The sequence below is a fragment of the Podarcis raffonei genome, chromosome 13 (genome assembly GCF_027172205.1).
Source record: "Podarcis raffonei isolate rPodRaf1 chromosome 13, rPodRaf1.pri, whole genome shotgun sequence".
Classification (NCBI taxonomy): Eukaryota; Metazoa; Chordata; class Lepidosauria; order Squamata; family Lacertidae; genus Podarcis; species Podarcis raffonei.
The window spans coordinates 5,492,455-5,513,595 of NC_070614.1; the positions used below are offsets into that span (position 1 = coordinate 5,492,455).

Sequence of the window (21,141 nt, forward strand, 5' to 3'; positions counted from 1 at the left end):
TGGTAGTTTTCCACCCTACCATTAAAAAAAAGTCCATGAAGGTCTTATTTGCTGAAGGGAAATTTGTCAGAAAGTTGGGAGCATTTGCACTGTATCAAATGGAAAAAAATGTGCATGCTCCCCAGATTACCTGTCTGTACAACATGTCACTAGACTGTAAATTTCTTGAAGTCGCCAGGTGCCAAGATCTCCAGATCCATAGAATGCACATAGAGTACTATTAAAGAACAGTACGTTCTGTTTTGCTTTCCTCACCGGGTTACTATTTTGTCAGTTTTTCCTTCCTTATTGTTCTCACATGAAGATACTCAACTTTTTCTGGGTGTTACAAGCCTCTCAAGCTTTATTCATGAATGTTATTCTCCCCGGGCTCTTTGCTGTAAAGGAAAAGCTCATAATCCACCTGAAATGACTGAGTCCCATTGATATCAATGCAACAAGGTTTAGCACAGCCCTAAGCAAGTTTACTTAGTGGTACGGCCCACTGTGTTCAATAGACTTACAACCAAGGTAAGTTGTTGCAACTAAATCAAGCCTATCACTTGCAAGCATTTCAATAAGAATTAGTCGCAACAAATGTTAGCTGGATTGGAGCCAAAATAAACAATAAATTTGGCAAGCCTTTGCTATGCTCTTGTTTTACCTTAATATAAAATGAGATATTTTTTAATGTGACCTGTATTTGTTTTTCTGATGTTTTTGAAACCTATCCTGGGATGACTTGGGGAAGGGCAGGCTATAAATGTGATAAATAAAGCTGCATATGGGTACAAACCTGTGACAAAGGACAGAATCCCAGAAAGAGCAGCGGTAAAGGGATCTAGCTCATGCACCAGGAGGCAAACCCCATAAGTAAAGGGGTGCAGCCTATAGAAACCACCCAATCTATCTAAAAATAGCAGTAAACACGTACATGATACCTGACCAACATAGATCATGTTTATTTTGTCAAGACTCCAGAAGTGAATAATCCAAGAAGGTGTACCTAGCTGCAGGTTACATGTATAAATCATATAAAGGTAAAGGGACCCCTGACCATTAGGTCCAGTCATTTTTTTTATATATATAAAATTTTTATTGGCTTTTCAACATATATTATAAGACATTACAAACAACAAACACAAACAAACAAACATAGAAACATGTATAATTTCATGAATTTTTTCATGTACCCAATTTCAACGACTTCCCCATGCCTCCCTTTTCTGCATCCCTATTTTAAACTTTTTCAGCAACCCTGATCTAAATTACTTATAAATTCCTTTCTTTAAACCCTTTTCTTTCCTCTTGTCCAATCATTTATCTCTGCAAATCTGCTATGCTTTACCCATGACATTTTAACACTCACTAATTTTACAACAATTTTTAAGATAAAATTTAAATTTCTTCCAATCTTCTTCCACCGTCTCTCTCCCTTGGTCACGGATTCTGCCCGTCATCTCTGCCAGTCCCATATAGTCAATCACCTTCGTCTGCCACTCTTCCAGCGTGGGTAGTTCTTGTGTCTTCCAATACTTTGCTAGTAGAACTCTTGCTGCTGTTGTAGCATACATAAAAAACGTCCTATCTTTCTTTGACACCAATTGGCCTACCATGCCCAGGAGAAAAGCCTCTGGTTTCTTATGAAAGGTACACTTAAGCACCTTCTTAATTTCATTATAAATCATTTCCCAGAAGACCTTAATCCTTGGGCACGTCCACCAAAGGTGGCATTAGGTCCAGTCATGACCGACTCTGGGGTTGTGACGCTCATCTCGCTTTATTGGCCGAGGGAGCCGGTGTACAGCTTTGACATGCTTTGGAACTGCTAGGTTGGCAGGAGCAGGGACTGAGCAACGGGAGCTCACCCCGTCATGGGGATTCGAACCGCCAACCTTCTGATCGGCAAGTCCTAGGCTCTGTGGTTTAACCCACAGCGCCACCCGTTGTCGTTGTTGTTTAGTCATTTAGTCGCCACCCGCATCCCTATAAATCATATATAGGCAGCATATAACTCAGGAATAAAATACTTAGAATTCCAAAGCCCCCAGCCCAGATGGCATTACACCAGAAATGCTAAAATCACAGGTGGATTTGGTGTGCACCTTTCTTAGCCTCTCTCTTTGCCCACATAGACGAGACTGGCTGCATCCCAAGGGAGTGGGGAACAGCCATAATAGTTCCATTCTATAAAAAGGGCAATAGAGGGGACGCATCGAACTATAGGCCGATTAGCTTACTAAGTGTGATTAGTAAACTTTACACAAAGCACCTACTTAAAAAGTTTACTGAATTGTTAGAAAATGAAGACATTCTGGCAATAGAACAAGCGGGCTTTAGACCCGGAAGGTCCATGATAGATCACTGCCTAACACTATTGACACCTCATAGAAAAATATAAATCAGGAGGGCAGGCCTACGCCGCTTTCGGAGATCTAAAAGCAGCCTTCGACACAGTCCCCAGAACTAGACTCTGGGATAGACTTCAGGGTACCACCGTAGACAGAAGGCTCCTGTTCTTAATCCAGGCAGTTCGTGCAAATACGGCTCTTAGAGTCAGGTGTAGCCTCCTAGGACACCTAACAGACCCCATTAAAACTTTTAAGGGAGTCAGGCAAGGGTGCCTATTGGCCCCCCCTTCTATGTAATTTCTATTTTAATAATATTTTAATACAAGCTGGTCTTTGACCGTAATAAATTATTATTATTATTATTATTATTATTATTATTATTATTATTTAGAACACATTTACTCATTTTACAGATAGAAATCCTACAATATTTAATGTAATTATTAATAATGCTTAATAGCAGAAAGTTTAGCAAACTACAATGTGTGAAGTGTCCAGGACTTTTTTCCAGCCAAAACTCAGGTCCAGCACCATTCAGATGGGTGCCATTGCCATTATAAGAGAACAAGTGAGGCGTTCCTGGTGGATTCTGGCACCTCTTTTTTTAAAACAAAACAAAACAAAAAAAGCACCAGAAATGCCAGTGTGCAAGACCAAACCTTGTGTCCCTGGTGGGCCTGCCTCATATCCAAAGAGCCCTTTAAAGCTCTTTGAAACATTATTTAAACAAGAAACATCTCCTGTGCACATGTAAATGGCATCTGCTGCATTTTGCAGGAAAGACATTTTAAAAGACCCATAAAAGAGAAAGAGACCTTTTATTGGGAAATCAGACTGCATGAAGGAAACAATTCTCCAGAACTGGATAACCCAGACAGCAGTTAACAACCATTTCCCAGCTCCAGGGAAAGTCACAAATTAATCTGTGCAGTGCATGAGTCACGTGACTGACACATTGCTGAGAGTTTTGTGGCTTAATCCTGGGACCCCCTAAAGGAGGATGGGATTGCAGTGATAATTTATTAAATGGACATGAATGAAGAGAAACTCTTAACAGAAGTTGGAATGGTGAAATTGCACTATTAATGCTTGCCTTCAGTGTTCAGATTTTCTTGGTAATAGAGCTATTGAGTGCAATCCAGCTAAATTTAGGCATGTCTAAGTCCTTTTGATAGGGACGCGGGTGGCGCTGTGGGTAAAACCTCAGCGCCTAGGACTTGCCGATCGCATGGTTGGCGGTTCGAATCCCCGCGGCGGGGTGCGCTCCCGTTGCTCGGTCCCAGTGCCTGCCAACCTAGCAGTTCGAAAGCACCCTCGGGTGCAAGTAGATAAATAGGGACTGCTTACTAGCGGGAAGGTAAACGGCGTTTCCATGTGTGCGGCTCTGGCTCGCCAGAGCAGCTTCGTCACGCTGGCCACGTGACCCGGAAGTGTCTGCGGACAGCACTGGCTCCCGGCCTCTAGAGTGAGATGAGCGCACAACCCTAGAGTCTGGCAAGACTGGCCCGTACAGGCAGGGGTACCTTTACCTTTAAGTCCTTTTGATTTCAGCTGGAGAAAAAAGTATGTGCTTTAGACTACAATCCTAGGCAAACTTATTTTAGAACTATTATTATTATTATTATTATTATTATTATTATTATTATTTTCAGTTTATACACCGCCCTATACCCAAAGGTCTCAACTAGACCAGTTGCTCATAGCAGAGTCTCATTAGACATGAAATTATGCATACAACTTGCAGATAGTGAGGATGAAAAAAGCCAGAGTTTAGTGTGGAGGGGGAAGCAGCAGTGTAACCTAGAAGCAAAGCAACAAGCAGAGAGAGAGAGAGAGAGAGAGAGAGAGAGAGAGAGAGAGAGGGAGAGAGAGACTAGACCTCTGCTGGAATCCCAAACTGTTGATATGGGAGTAGCAAGACCCTTTTGGGATGTTAATGCTGTGAACCCCTCCATATATATGCAAATAAACCATATATCGTAAAGACGCCACAGTCTCTGCTGTGCCTTATTCACAAAAGTAAACATGAACCCTGGGTAAGCACCTGGAACCCCTGCGGTGGCTTGCAGCAGTATTTAAATTAATGGCTTTAATAAAAGTTATATATTATTTTTTACTGTGGTATTTATTCTCTATTTTCATCATGGCCTCCAGATTCACCAAAAAGCACGCCGCAGCCTACCACTTTCAGTTTTAGAAATCCTGCCCCAGACTTAGTGTGTATTTATAAATGGATTTCATTTTGTGATAGAAATCGAAGAATAGCTTGCCCCTTCAGCACCAGGGCAAGGAACTGCAGCAGAAAAATTCAAAGGGTCTTTCATCACTGTGCAAATTTCTCTCCATGCTCACATATAGGTTTGTTGGATGCAGCCTGAGAAGGACAACCGCAGCCCATGAATTTTCATTCCAAAGTTTTTCAACCATCCTTACTTGAGAATGCAGAATAAGCAAACCAGCATACTGGTGTAACCCAGTAATCTTTAAACAAGCAGCTAGTTTTATTGAGAGGAAAACACACAGTAACTAACTTCAGTCCCCTTGATTTCTACAGGTGTACTAAGTCTGGATTCACCCCTAAACACGCTGATTCTATCTGTAAAATAGCTATGAAGAACAAAGTCATCAGCACATTTTTGCAAATGGATGCCCAGAAGCTTTCTGAACAGAAGCCCCTAGTTTATTTGTTTTAAGTTATTAGGTTACCAAAGGGCCAAAGCAATTTGCCATGAAATTAGGATAAATCATAAGGTTGACTCAGCAACTTGCTTTTAGATAGTGGCAATGGTGCCATTCTCAAAATGCTTATTCTAGCGTTACAGTAGTCTTACTATCATTGTAGAGGAAATGGTAAGAAGACCATGACCACAAGGTCTTTGGTAAAGAGTATTCAGATAATAATGTCTATAAAAAGCATCTGTATTCCAGATGTTTCAGCTTTTTACTCTTGTATTAATTGTAGGTAGTTATTTCCCACCCCACCCCAAGATATGAGATGGGGGACTTGGGAGTGAAATTACAAAGGCTCAGGTTTGAGAATTAAGGTACGTCCTTTTGTTACAAATTCCCACACTAGCTATATATAATGTACCCATCTGAGAAGTTGTAGTAACAAAGGAGTAAAGTAAAATAATGTTGTGTGTCTGACCTACCTTTCTTTTGGGGGCTTTGAGGAAAGCAGAAAAATCATTTGACAGCAGGGCTTTCTAATAAAACGTTGAGTCACAAACACTGGCCAATAAATATTATTCCCAAGACCCTTTCACTGGGGAAAAAAATAGACCAGTTGGTTAAAGTTGATATTGGAAGATATAAATTGCAATGACAGTGCACTAATTGTTGGAACTGTCTAAATGAGGACCGTGCATCATATAAATGCAGTTACCGTATTTTTCGCTCTATAAGACGCACCAGAACACAAGACGCACCTAGTTTTTGGAGGAGGAAAACAAGAAAAAAAATATTCTGAATCTCAGAAGCCAGAACAGCAAGAGGGATCACTGTGCAGTGAAAGCAGCAATCCGTCTTGCTGTTCTGGCTTCTGGGATAGCTGCGCAGCCTGCATTCGCTCCATAAGACGCACACACATTTCCCCTTACTTTTTAGGAAGGAAAAAGTGAGTCTTATAGAGCAAAAAATACGGTAATAAATACAATAAAATAATGACAGTGAATAGATGTTGAAATTTTCCTGGTTTACTGAATAATAAAAAATGACGATTGTATGATATAATATGAAAATAGATAAAATAAGCTTCATAAATATCCCAGTTGGGGGATGTAAGGAAATGCTTTCTTTCAAATGCTTACCCATCACTGCCCTCCCATGTACTCAGACATAAGCTCCATTGGTTTTAATTAAATTTACTGCCAAATCAATATGTTTAGGATAGTTGCTTTAATATGAAAGTGGAACATTTATTTTCCTTTGTTGAATCTTGGAGCCCTTCATCCGTTTAACTGCAGGCCAAATTCCACTGATTTCTGGTTTAAAGATCACTGTGGGGAAAAACCCCCGCTTCACTTTCTCATCTGTCAAAATACTATGCCATGTATCAGAGAAATGATCTGATGCTATTCTGCTTCTTTATTGCTGCCTCCGGCTATTTACTTTCCGTAAATCTATTTTGTTCACCATGTATTTAATCAGTGGCATAATAATAAAAGTTCCAATGAGCAAGATACCTACTGCATTATTAGGCCTCTTGAAATTCCCTTACTTATGCTCCGTTCAAGTTTATTCAAGTCATAAAATTGGAGGTCATTGTGACTGTTAAAAGCATTCTCTACTTCACTATAATGTTTACTATTGTTCATGTATTTACTATTTTAGTTCAAATATTAGACAAGCAAGAAGGTTTGCATATGTACCTTATAAAAACAGAAGGGGAGATACACTCTCTTCCTTCAGCACAGCAGTGTTTGCAAGAATTGATGCAGTTTCCTAATGCTGATTCCCATATGTGAAGAAGCAACAGAATTCTGTGTGATCAAATTTGCTCTGTGCCGAAGTGTTCCTCTTTGTCTCAATGCTTATTTATTTGTGACTTATTTTGTTATGACTTCATCATTGCCATCAAACTTATTAGAGTCAATGGCCTAGAAATTATATGAAACAATATATCTCCTTGAGACTAAGGAGAAAAATGCAATAAAAAATAAAATAAACAGTTGAACCAAAATGATAAATATTGCCAAATTTGTGTGGCATCAAACTACGTAAGTTCTGCTCAGAGTAGATCCACTGAAATGAACGAACCTAACTTAGTCATGCCACTAATTTCAGCGGATCTGGAGTACAATTTACGTTGAATAATCATTTAATATAAGGGCTTCAATACCATTGTGCACATATTTGCCATTTGCCCCGTTATTGTATCCTTGTCTTTGGGCATCTTTAATATTGATGTCTTGCTTTAATCTGTTCATGGTTTTGTCTACTTAAACCACTGCCTGACTCTGGTTTTGTTTCAGTTAACTCTACAAAACGTCCCTCGATTGAAATGTTTCCAGGATAAAGATGGACGTAGCTGATAATGTGACAAATATGGTCATGGTAAGAAACATCTGGATTTACAATCAGGTAGCAATGATTACACTCTTTTTCTGATCGTATAAATTATCTCACCGTGAACACTTCCCCCCAACAATTGGAGGAAATAATTTTGTATTTTATGTAAAATATGTAGAAAGTCCGTTTTATGACAACTGCACTGAATTATGGCTAATCAATTCAATGAGATTTAGAGAAAGTCCCATGTTTGGACTGCCAGCAATTGCTGTACTTCCCCTAAGAGTAATATTATTTTTTACACAAACAGAATGTCGAAATAACATTCAAAATGTGTGACCATTTCTCTTTTTCTTTCTGAATTGCCTTTTATAGGGAATCATCAATAAGTTTACCGCTTTCGATTTTATTTTCTAAGTTCTTCCATTAAAAAAACCCACTTTTGGATCCAATTGGGTTCAAATGCTTCCAATTATTCAAATCCTTTGATTTACTGCAAATATTTAAATAGGCTCCAGGAACATTTGTCACAAACAATACACAACACAAGCAAAATTTTATGATCAACAACTTTGCTGTTAGTATGTTACCAGGAAATTTGCAGCCGTTTTCTGGCTCCAGTTTATGAAAATGGTCAGGTTCTGGTCTCCCTTCATTTCTTTCATTAATTTCTCACCAGAGGAACTTAGAACTCTGCTCCCCACGTAAACCAACCTGGACCCTGCAATCATCAACTGAGACACTTCTTTGTGTAGCCTCTTCCACTTGCCTGGCGGCTTCATTAGATATCTTTAGGCGCCAGGCGAAAACATTTCTCTATAACCAGCTATTTAACATTCTATTGCCTTTTAAATGTGTTAAATGGGGGGTGAGTTATTGGTTTGTTTTGGATTTGTTGGGATGAAAAGCAGTATACAAATTTGATTGATTGATTGATTGATTGATTAATAACAATAGACCACTTTCTGTTTCCTTTTCTTCCTGGAGAGATATATTATCCTGAACCTTCTTAAGTTTCCAGATTTTCTTTCTTTAAAGGTAAAGGGACCCCTGACCATTAGGTCCAGTCGTGACCGACTCTGGGGTTGCGGTGCTCATCTCGCTTTATTGGCCGAGGGAGCCGGTGTACAGCTTCTGGGTCATGTGGCCAGCAGGACTAAGCCGCTTCTGGCGAACCAGAGTGCTTTTTATGTATATTAAAGAGAGTGCTTTTTATGTGTGTATTAAAATGTGTTTTAATTTTTCAACTTTTTGTGATTAGGTGACGTGGTTGTGCCTAGAATTTACTTCTTCGCTGTAATTAAGTTGACACATTGGCTATCATTCCATGTTGGGCTTGGAACGGAAAAACAAATAGCAGTCCTAAAGTGACAAAAAAGCGAAGGAGGTTTGGCCTAATCTTAACAGGAGTGATACAGATTGTCCATAGTGATATAGCTGACAGTGTAGAAATATAAATTGTTGTGGTCATAGTTAAGGTTCTTGGATTGACAGCTGAGCTCTTTTTATATACAGTGGTACCTCGGGTTAAGTACTTAATTCGTTCTGGAGGTCCATTCTTAACCTGAAACTGTTCTTAACCTGAAGCACCACTTTAGCTAATGGGGCCTCCCGCTGCTGCCGCGCCGCCGGAGCACGATTTCTGTTCTCATCCTGAAGCAAAGTTCTTCACCTGAGGTACTATTTCTGGGTTAGCAGAGTCTGTAACCTGAAGCGTATGTAACCTGAAGCGTATGTACCACTGTACATTTTTTTCTTTCGTGGTAATGAAGAATACGTAATGACATGTAATTTCCCAGTGCATATTATTTCTGTGTCAGTATTGGAGATGGAGGGTGGCATTCAACAAGAGGATGAAACAATCGTTCTAACTGAAAAAAAAAGCATTCTTTACTTCTTAACCTTACTGGTGATATTTACAAGAGAAATAGCAAGCTTATGGAGGTTTGCTGAGGGTAGCTGGTGCCTTCAGATGACACAGAACAGCTGCACTTCTTGGCCTTATGTCTGCCTGCTGTTCTAATTGGGAAAGAGTCTAATAAAACTCAGAAGGAAAGATATTTTCCCTATAAAGGTATAGTTTGAATTTTGGCACAAAAAAGCTACAACTTTCTGCTATTGACCCAGCTGGAAAGAGTGAATAAATTCATCAATCCACAGTATATAATATGGTACATTTAGCTCCAAACCAAAAGAGAGAGCCTATTGCTGACTAAATAGCATAACTATTTCTGAACTATGCACTCTTACTTGAGAGCAAGTTCCATTGAACATCAGCTTGTGCGATAAATGGGAAAAATAATAATGTGTACATTGGGGGGTTTGCAGTTTTGTAACCTACTCTTTTTTTTTTGTTACATCTCAAATTCCTTCCCCCAATTTTCTCCCCCCCCCCCTCTTTTTATGGTAAATACAGCATTGTTTGATTTTAAGCACCGCTTTCAGCTTTTGTGTGTGGATCCACAGGAAAAAAATCCACAGATTTCCCCTCCTTTTCTTTTCTTTTTTTATAAAATATTTATTAAAGTTTTACAAAATGAAGAAAGAAAAAGAAAAATACAAATAAAAAAAAACAGTTCCATCTTTCCATTACATTCTTTCATTTACTTAATTTCCGGACCTCCTCTAACCTCCCTTTTTGTATTCCAGTTTAATTTGTCAGTTCAGCAAATCCTTCCCCTCTTTGCTTATCCTAATCTTTAATCTTAAAATAATGTAACATTAGATTTTTACTTATTAATAGTCCATTTTTTCATACTCCTTATAGCATTATAGCTAAAAACCACATAACTTTCAATCCAACATCATTCTAACATTCATTAATTTTGCAATATTTCTGTAAATAGTCTTTAAATTTCTTCCAATCTTCTTCCACCGACTCTTCTCCCTGGTCTCGGATTCTGCCGGTCATTTCTGCCAATTCCATATAGTCCATCACCTTCATCTGCCATTCTTCCAGGGTGGGTAGGTCTTGTGTCTTCCAATACTTTGCGATAAGTATTCTTGCTGCTGTTGTGGCATACATAAAAAAAAATCTGTCCTTCTTTAGCACCTGTTGGCCAACAATGCCCAGAAGAAAGGCCTCTGGTTTCTTCAAGAAGGTATATTTAAATACCCTTTTCAATTCATTATATCAACTCCCAGAAAACCTTAATCCTTGGGCACGTCCACCAAAGGTGAAAGAATGTACCTTCTGTTTCTTTACATTTCCAACATTTATTATCGGGCAAGTGATAAATTTTTGCTAGCTTGACTGGGGTCATATACCACCTGTATATCATTTTCATAATATTCTCTCTTAAGGCATTGCATGCCGTAAACTTCATACCTGTGGTCCACAACTGTTCCCAGTCAGCAAACATAATATTGTGTCCAACATCTTGTGCCCACTTAATCATAGCAGATTTCACCGTTTCATCCTGAGTATTCCATTTCAACAGCAAGTTATACATCCTTGACAAAATCTTAGTTTTGGGCTCTAACAGTTCTGTTTCCAATTTTGATGTTTCCACCTGGAATCCAATTTTTTTGTCCTGATTATATGCCTCCATTATTTGACAATAATGAAGCCAATCTCGCACTTTATTCTTTAGTTTTTCATAACTCTGCAATTTCAATTTGTCTCCTGCTTGTTCCAAAATTTCCCAGTATTTCGGCCATTTGGCCTCCATATTGAGTTTTTTCAAGGCCTTTGCTTCCATTGGTGATAACCACCTTGGGGTTTTATTTTCAAATAAATCTTTATATCTTATCCAGACATTAAATAGTGCTTTCCTGACAATATGATTTCCCCTCCTTTTCACCTTCCCTCTCCATCCCACTCCATGCTTCTCAGTACTTTGGAGCCAGCTTAGGGGACAGCAGCTGCTGTCCTTTGCTGGAATACCCATTCTGCAGCCAGTGATCAATGAAGGCTGCAGTCCTAAGTACATTTCCTTGGGAGGAAGATCTGCTGAAAGCAATGGGACTTTATTCTGAGTAAACATTAGAGCAAGCTGTTCTGTTGGCCTTGGCCAGTGATCCTCAACACGTATACAATTAGAGTGCATTTAAAAATTAAGGCGCCGTGGTGGAGGCAACTATTCTATGCCACTGGATCAGGGTGGCCCAGTGCAGGATCGATCCCTTCCTTGTTGCAGAGCCAGCAGATGAGCAGTGAAATCGTCACAAGAGAGGAAGCTAAGGAACACGGCTGAAAGGCATGGGGGGGGCACCCCAGAATCATCACCGTTGCCCAGAGACCATAGTCCTACTTTAGAGTACTGACCTACTGGTCCAGGGGCAGAAGACCTTTCCACTGTGAAGAGCTGTTAGCCCACAGGGCATGCCGAGTGCAGAACAGAGCCAAATGTGGGCCAACTGGGATTTCGTTTGCTATGGCTTATAGCAGGGGTGGACTTTGGCACCCTGAGGCACAAAACTGGGCGACCCCCAAATCTTCCTTATTTTCACAATAATTCCTTTTGGAACAGAGTTCAAGCAAAGTCTTGCTTTCCGTTCTGCGCATGCTCCCAAATGCATTATTTTGTGCCCCCTTGGCTCAGTACCCTGTGTGGGCGAACCATTCACACCACCCTAAATTTAGTGCTAAATTTAGCCTGTATAAATTTAGCCTGTATACGGGACGTGGGTGGTGCTGTAGGACTTGCCAATCAGAAGATTGGGGTTCAAATCCCCACGGCGGGGTGAGCTCCCATTGCTTGGTCCCTGCTCCTGCCAACCTAGCAGTTCAAAAGCACGCCAAAGTGCAAGTAGATAAATAGGTACCATTCCGGCGGGAAGGTAAACGGCGTTTCTGTGTGCTGCTCTGGTTCGCCAGAAGCGGCTTAGTCATGCTGGCCACATGACTGTACACCGGCTCCCTCGGCCAGTAAAGCGAGATGAGCGCCGCAACCCAGAGTCGGTCACGACTGGACCTAATGGTCAGGGGTCCCTTTACCTTTACCTATAGCCTGTATGTTCCAAGAGCAGAACAAGACAGCCTGTTTACTTCAGTGCTGACACTGATCAGGGCAATGGATAACTGAGTCATCACATGGTTTACAAAAATGCCTTATGGCTTTTCCTGTCCCAAGCTGGGATCGGTACTAAAACCTCATGCAGCAAATTCCTTGAGGATGCTGGGGAAAGGATTCCAGACCCTCTATCACGAGGCAATGAAATGTGACAACTCAAGGCAGACTAGCTCATAGCCCACCTTTAGAAAACAGACCAGATACCTTTTGCCCCCTGTGGGAGGAATCATTCCTGAAGCATGGAAACAGATCTCCGCATCAGCGCCACTCCAAGGGGAAAAAGTGACTCAGCACAGTTAACAAGCAGAAATAGCTAAACAAAGTGAATCAAGAGGGAATGCTATCCAAGCAGTTTGGCAGCGCAAGGTTGGAACGAGGTGGAAGCCCTGAGAGCAAAGGATGGAGATCATTTAGAGGTGGCGGCTGAATGGCTTTTTCAAATCTTCGTCTCTGCTACCCCTTCTCTTCCTCTCTGCTCACTGCCACTCAGGCATCCTCTCTCTTCCAGAATGTGACTGTCCAAGATCCACTGGAGCTTGCCCCATGACTTTCAGGTGATGGCATTAAGCCCCATTGGAAATGGATTGCTGCGCTAGCAGCAGGCTGGTACTGCAAACTGCCTACCCTCCCTAGTGTGATGGCCTGGGAATCTGTTTCAGAAGCTGAACCTGAGGAGTCCCAGCCTGCACAGGAGTCCCCGCCTCCAGGGCCGGCTGAGCCGGGGCAGGGGCTTGAATCTGAAGGGCCTGCACCTGTGCCGCATCCTCAGGAGCAGACACCAGATGTATGCACTCTGGCTCTGGAGGTGATTGAGGGCCCATTGCCTGCAGGTGCGCCTCTCCCAGCCCTGTCAGGGGAAGGTGAGGTTGCCTCTGGGTCCAGTAACCCTCCAGCCTCTCCTGAGCTGCAGAGGCTCAGGGCAGAGAGGCGGAGGGAACTAAGTTCTCTCAGGAGGAGTGCTCGCCTTAAGGCCAGGAGAGGCGGGTCACATGTGGGCCGGGACCACCCCTGGCCTCAGAGGAGATAAAGGCCAGTCAGCCCAGTCCCAGGTTGCGGGAGCAACGTCGTTGGAAACCTGTTTCTGCCAGCACCCTGACCTGCTCTTCCGGAGTTCCCGATCACACCTGGCTTCTTGCTTTGGACCCCGCTTTGCCCTTGGTGGACAGTCTCCAGACCCTCGACCCAGGACCAAACTCTGACCACGCCTCTCGGTAACCCCCCCCCCGGGTCCAGCGCACTTAGGCCCAAATGCTGAGTGCTGCTGGTGTTTGGTTTCCCCTCATCACACCTTCCAAGTGTGGTGAAACACACATTGGTGTGACCAAACTAGGATGCTCTGACCATGAGAACATAAGAGCAGCCTGCTGGATCAGGCCATTGGGCCATCTAGTCCAGCATCCTGTTCTCACAGCGCCCAGCTGGATGCCTGTGGGAAACTAGAGATCAGAACATAATAATAAATAATAATAATAATAATAAATTTTATTTATACCCTGCCCTTCCAGCCAAGACCGGGCTCAGGGCATCTGACACCAGGTATAAAAACAATTATTAAAATACAACTTAAAAACAAGATTAAGTACAACATTAAAATGCAGCCTCATTTCAGTAGAAACTATCCACTGGTCCTACGTGGGCCAGAAAAAAGCCAGTGAGATCCCCAAATAGGAGTTCCATCACAGAAGGAGAAAGGAAAAAGGAAAGAGGGGGAGGGGATCAAGTTGATTCCAAGCCAAAGGCCAGGTGGAACAACTCTGTCTTACAGGCCCTGTGGAAAGAAATCAGATCCTGCAGGGCCCTGGTCTCATGAGACAGAGCGTTCCACCAAGTCGGGGCCAGTACTGAAAAGGCCCTGGCTCTGGTTGAGGCTAATCTGATTTCCTTAGGGCCCGTGACCTCTAGGTTGTTGCTATTTATGGACCTTAAGGTCCTTCCTAGGGCATACCAGGAGAGGCGGTCCCGTAGGTATGAGGTTCCTAGGCCGTGAAGGGCTTTAACATAACACAAGAACCCTCTCCCTTCCCGTGGTTCTCAGCAGTGAGTATCTGAAAGCATTTCTGCCTCCGACTGTAGAGGTAGAACATAGCCTCCATGGCTAGTAGCCTTCACTAGCCTCTCCTCCAGTAATTTGTCCAATTTTTAAAGCCTTCCAAGTTGGTGGCCATCACTATGGGCAGCAAGTCCCATAGTTTGACTGTGTTGCTTGAAGAAGTATCGCAGAATCTTATAACTGTAGGCTTGGAAGTGTTGGTGGCACTCAGGATCCAGTGTTACAGAACAAAGGAAACATGTCTCCTCTCTCCTTCTTCTCTGAGAGAGAACAGAAAAAGCAAAAGTACAACAAAGACTGAACAGCGTAACTGAACTTCCATTCTCATGACTCCGATAGTATGGAATGTCAACACAGACATGTGATTAAAACAATCACACATCAGCAGTGGAGAGAATGAAATCCCAACAGGAAGGGACGCCAAGGGTCATCTAGTCCAACCCCCTGCGATGCAGGAGTCTCAGCTAAATCATACAAGACAGATGGCCCTCCAACCTCTGCTTAAAAACCTCCAAGGAAAGAAAGTTCACAATCTCTCGTGAGAATCCCAACCACTGTTGAACAGCTCTTACTGTCAAAAAGTTCTTCCTGGTGTTTAGTCCAAACTTTCTGTGATGGCCTGGGATTTGGACTCGGATGCTGAACCTGAGGGATCCCAGCCTGCACAGGATTCCCCACCTCCAGAACCAGCTGAGCTGGAGCATCAGCCTGAAGGGTCCTCACCTGTGCTGGATCCTCAGGTGCAGGCACCAGCTGAGTCTGCTCTGGTTCCTGAGGTGATGGAGGACCCATTGCCTGCAGGTGCTCCACCCCCAGCCCCCGTCAGAGGAAGCTGAGGTTGCCTCTGGGTCCTGTAACCCTCCAGCCTCTCCTGAGCTGCAGAGGTTCAGGGCAGAGAGGCGGAGGGAACTAAGTTCCCGCAGGAGGAGTGCTTGCCTCCAGGCCAGGAGAGGTGAGTCACCAGAGGATCGGGGCCGCCCTATGCCTTGGGGCAGATAAAAGCCGGCCAGCCCCAGTCCCAAGTTGCGGGAGCAATATTGTTGGTTGCTAGTTCCTGCCTGAACCCTGCCCTGCTTTCCTGCCTGAGCTCCTGACCCGACCTGGCTCCCTGTTTTTTCCTGACTTCACCTAACTCCCTGCTCTGCACCCAGCTTCAGCTACTACCAACTGCCTCCACATTGCACCTTTGACCACGGACCGGACTTGGACCTCACCTCTCTGGTAACCCACGGGACCGGCACACTTTCTTCTATCTGTTCCAGTGTTCAGCTTCATTGGATAGCCATGACTTTTAGTGTTATGAAAGAGGGAGAAAACCCTTTCTCTATTCACTTTCCCCATGCCATACATAATTCTATAAACTTCTGTCACAGCGCTTCTTCCTCACCTTTTCTCTGCATCAAGACGTCCCAAACACTGCTGTTTCTTCATAGGGGAGTCCTCCCAGCTCCTTGATTATTTTGGTGGCCCTTTTCTGAACCTTTTCCAATTCGACAATAGCCTTTTTGAGGTGTGGCAGCCAGATCTGTACACATCCCTCCAAAGTGGTCACGCCATAGATTTGTATAATGGGATTATGATACTGGCAGTTTTATTTTCAATTCCTTTCCTAAAGATCCCTAGCATGGAATTTGCCTTTTCATGGCCATCACTCACTGGGTCGATGCCTTTCTTGAGTTATCTACTGTGACTCCAGGGTCTCGCTCCTCCACCCTACTGTCAGCACAAGAGAACAGCTGTAAATGGATACTCCCAAATATTGCCACAGACTCCAGCCTGCTGCAATTGGATGAATGGAAGTAGCAGATTCCACCCAGTCTGCAGGTCATACATTTTCCAACCTAGGAGTAGTCAAAGGGAAGCGAAGGACACTGTGGTGCCGCCCAAAAATTGTGAGGATGCTGCCTGCTTTGTTCTGGAATTTGATCATGAAAGCTTTTTGACTGAGTGGAAAAAAATAGAGTGTAATATGTCTGCATCCAGTGTTTATCAATACCAGTACTATATCCCAGGCATGAAAGGAGTGGGAAACACTAATATGGAGGTGAGGAATGCAATCACTCTTGATTTCTCCAATTACAGAATGGAATATCAATTTTGAAAAGACAAAGACAAAATATCATTGCAGAGACAGAAGCTTGGATCAATTCTTTCCTTCTCCAAATAGGACCACCTGTTGTTCTGACATCACTGTTGGATGAAGCAGCCATTTCTTGTCCAGCTAAAAGTAAACACATTTGTTACCATCTGCCAAAAAGCAGAGGTAAAGAAAGACTGGAAGGAGAGAAAAGGGGAGGGAATCAGGATTAAATAAGGGGAAGAACTTTGGGCTATCCTTGTTTTGCATTGATTTCGGAATTGGGATGGATTTGGGCAAGAGCATGTAACCACGTGGATTTCAGTGATTGGCCATCCTTACACATGTGATGTCAGGGGAAAGGGTACCCATTTATGGGGTTTTCCTGTTATTTATCAGCCAACATTGAACTAGCCAGCTATTTTGTATTGGCTATCTCATCCTGGAAAGAAGTCAAGACCTTATTCAACACAGCTACTGAAAGCAGAAAGAAAATGACACCACACAAACTCATGTTTAAATCGAACTTTTCCCTGCAGGTTCCTCCACGTCCAGCTCCAGCTCCCCCTCTGACCCACTCTCCCGCCTGTTTTTCCCCACTGGGCTCACACACACCTCTTGAACACAAACACAGAATTCTATTTTTCTTTTTTGAAGGAGAGGCAGAGGCAAGAGTGGGCTGGTGCTGTCTCCATCTGCTTGTTCCAGAACCATTTCAGATTTATGAGAAGGAGGGATTTTGCCTCAGCTTCCTTCATCCCTCCACCCCCCCCCCAAGAGATAAGGGATGGGTCAGCCTGGTCCTTCCCACCTGGAAGCTGAACAAACAAGCCAGTGTAGGGATAGCATGATCCGTTCCTGCTCCAGGAGCTCTATTGGCTTCTGAACTGGGCAGAAGAAAGGGTTAACACATGCATCTTTATGCATCTTCAGTGGATGCGTGCTTCCTAAGATCTTGAGCCTAGAGTCATGTGTTTACTACAGGAATGTTGCCTTGCACAATTCTACCTACCCACCACAGATCTCTTAATGGGTTGCTGTGACTTACTGTAATAGGGTGTGTCATTTTAGGTGGTGAAACCTAAGGTTTGCAAATTGCTTCAGCAAGGGGTCTTAAAAATATGTTTTTGGGTGTGAGGAATTCAAATCTGCTATTATTTTTGTGGTTGGACAACATTTAGATGGGCAAATCTATGCTCAATTAAAAAGCATGTAAACTGCTCTCGGAAAGCCAAAGAATTTTAATGTTACCTTCTGAAAAAGTTTACCTTCTGAAAATGTCAGGTAATGCTATAAAATGTTAGGTAATGCTATAATTTTTTTTTAAGTTTCTCTGCATAAAACATAGCCTGCTGAGCATGAAATATTATTTTGCAATGCTGCAAGTAAAAGTGAACTGACTGTGCATGGTTGGGTATTTTCCTAGAGCTCCAAAATACCCTTGAGCTAAATCACCTAAGAGTTTCTCAGTATCTTCCATACTAAACAAACAGATCAGTTTGTTTTTGAAAGCATATATTTTGGGTTAAGGGATCTTCCATTCTACCCTCAGGGGAATCGCCATCGACACAATGAATGTTTTATATAAATAAATAACGATGGTTAATCACTGGTTTCAGATTTGGGCAAATTGTTTCTCCTGAATTGTTCTAGACACATGAAATTTATATTTTAGATGAAGACAGACATATTACCTAGAGATCACAGTACAGCTGTCTTGCAAAAAATAACTTTCTCCATGAGGTCAGTAATTTTCCGGAATTTTATGTGGGGGGAAATCAGTCACTGAAAAGATATACAGGGTCTCTTTCTAACAATCATTTTCTTTTGCTACTCCATTGCCAAGATTACAGAACTCCCTCTTTACACATATGAAGGCAGGAGCAACACACCTTAAAGGGTCACAAGGGAGTCTCTGAGTTCTCTAAAAGTTAATGTTCATAATTTTGTTCAACTTCAGTGTTTTCACTGCGGTACCTTTTGAGTGCTTTGCGTATGTAGCTTATTAAATTATCAAAGCATTGCTTCATTTTAAGGTGGCCAGTTTTAAGATTGGAGGAGACTTCGCAGCATTATTGGAATGTCTTCTTCTTGTGTGGGACCAAAAGGGACACAGCATTGACTTCATGTCTGTCTTTTGCCTCGTGATCACCTGCTTTCATCCCTATCTCTGCTACGGCAAGTTCCAGCATTCCAAACCTGTGAGCAGTTTGCAACGTCTTGGCAAGAAATAAAATAAATGTAGTGAAAGCAATGTTGGATAGAGGCACAGTTAGCCTAGCCTAGCATTTGATGGAGTCTGGACTTTAGAAGTGAGCTCTGAAATGACAGCATAAACTTCTCTCCTTGTTATATTTGAGGTTCTGCATAGACTCACTTTCCACTTTTATCTTTCAAAACTGTGTCTCACTGCCTGTGACCTCTAACTGTAGCATCCTAAGGCATCTGAGTAGGGACGTGGGTGGCGCTGTGGGTAAAAGCCTCAGCGCCTAGGGCTTGCCGATCGAAAGGTCGGCGGTTCGAATCCCCGCGGCGGGGTGCGCTCCCGTTGCTCGGTCCCAGCGCCTGCCAACCTAGCAGTTCGAAAGCACCCCCGGGTGCAAGTAGATAAATAGGGACCGCTTACTAGCGGGAAGGTAAACGGCGTTTCCGTGTGCGGCTCTGGCTCGCCAGAGCAGCGATGTCACGCTGGCCACGTGACCCAGAAGTGTCTCCGGACAGCGCTGGCCCCCGGCCTCTTGAGTGAGATGAGCGCACAACCCTAGAGTCTGTCAAGACTGGCCCGTACGGGCAGGGGTACCTTTACCTTTACCTTTTAAGGCATCTGAGGGTCTCCTGCTCTGCTCACTTTCACTTGCCACCCCTTATGCCTGGAACTGCTCTTCTGAACACATATGTGCCAGCTTTCTCTGTGACTCAAGTGTATGTGCTTCTGTTAATTCCCTATTTAACATCTCCCTCTGTTGTCTTCCCCATCTAAATTTAGAGCGTATGTTCCTTGGGGCAGGTTTCTTGTAGCGCAGAAAATCTGCAGAGATAACCTCCTTCACACATTCATGCATATCATGTCTCTGCTAAACATTTGACAATTTGAAGCTGAATTGTGTGAACTGACGGTATTGAAAGTATTGCTTGAAATAATCTGGGGAATTACGAAAATTCCACCTTGTGTATGTGACCCCTGGTTGCTCATTTACACATGAAAGCAACCAAGCGGTGCGCATGACTAAGTGAAAAGGGTCTGTTAATGTAATCTCCCACTACTACTGTTAACATTTGTCTATGGCTTAGGTTTGGAAGGGACATGTTTCAGTCTGTTATACTGGTTCTGCGAGGACATGGAGAATTGCGAAGGGGATTCTGAAAGAAATCAAAGCGCTCTTTCCAAGGGTGAAAGAAGATTCTGAGAGGCAAAGGGATCAGCTTGGGAACGTGGAGGTGAGCATCATGTGCAAATGCTGTTGATGAGGTGAGTTGTGTTAAGAGACTCTTGGTTTCTGTTCTTGCCCAAATTCCGTAAGAGAAGATCACATAACACCACCCTGTGATCTGTGATTTAATAAACAACAAAACACCCCAAAATGGTTTTCTCTTACAGCAGGCATGGGAAAACTTTGGCCTTTCAGATGCTGTTGGACTACAACTCCCATCATCCCTCGCCATTGGTCATGCTAGCTGGTGCAACGCTACCTGGAAGGCCAGAGGTTCCCCACCCCCATTTTAGGTGTATATCCATCACTAGGCCGTAATAATCCTTCCTTCAGAAGGACAGTGAATTTCAAAAGTTAAAGTGCATTAGGGGAAATGCTAAAATGGGAAAGAGAAACTGTGATTTCAACTGCTTTTGCAAGATACGTAGTTACCAGAGGAGGAGGCCACCGCTCTAGTGCACAGCTGTTTAATGCATTAATCTGCAGACATAGTTATTCTCTGGCTGGAGTCCACAGGCTTCCCTAAGACCAAAAAATGAGCTCTGACTGGGTTTTTCGAGTTAGTAAAATCTATGTATGTGTTGTCAGTGAACATCTGGAATTTAGAACTGCTAATGGATCTGCTGTGAAAGAAGAGAAGGGAGAGGTGTCTAGCCAACCAACTCATATGTTAAAGAGCATTACTACATTGCTGGCAGACAGTCCTTTGCTCTCTTAACTTTGCACCAGTAAAATTGGAATGCTAAAACAGTCAGATAGGGGCTCAGTGCATATGCCTTGAGGCCTACTGGAATGCAAATTTCCCACTCCCACCCACAAAGGAGTATTTAAATAGCAAGCTACTGTGTGTGGGTTTTTTTTGTGGGGGGGGGGGACAAATCATCTGCCAACGTATTGTGTATTTTATTATCATATCAAACACAGTGATAACACATTAGATCCCTGGGCTAAATCTGGTAGCCTAACCACTCAGTTGGTAACCCAGAAGCAATGGGGTATGAAGGGAGTGGTGGTTGTGGTTCTCGTATTTGCCACCAGTCTAGTTTGGGAAATAGTATTGGGTGCCTGGTTTGAACTCTGTCCCCCCTCCTCAAAATATCTCTCTAACAGAACAAGGTACTAACTGAGACACAAAATTCTTGAATAAACATTGTTCTGGAGTAGCCAAAAACCCGCTGCTGGAAGATGATCATCTAATCCATGAAAGAAAGGAAGACATGACAAAAGG

The 21,141-nt window shown here is 42.9% G+C and overlaps 1 long non-coding RNA gene across 3 annotated transcripts in view; it reads left to right on the forward strand.

Moving 5' to 3' along the window:
- The first annotated feature begins 1,878 nt into the window (after positions 1-1,878).
- The window catches only part of LOC128399409 (uncharacterized), a 28,768-nt gene continuing 9,505 nt past the window's right edge, over positions 1,879-21,141 (forward strand). Inside the window, exons 1-6 of one of the 3 annotated variants that reach the window (XR_008327218.1) lie at positions 1,879-5,374; positions 7,304-7,385; positions 16,488-16,668; positions 18,158-18,225; positions 19,774-19,920; positions 21,024-21,140. This is a non-coding gene — a long non-coding RNA (uncharacterized LOC128399409). Of the gene's footprint in view, positions 5,375-7,303; positions 7,386-15,255; positions 16,669-18,157; positions 18,226-19,773; positions 19,921-21,023; position 21,141 lie in introns of those variants that run through there. The other 2 variants (XR_008327217.1, XR_008327219.1) reach the window with 2 other exon arrangements.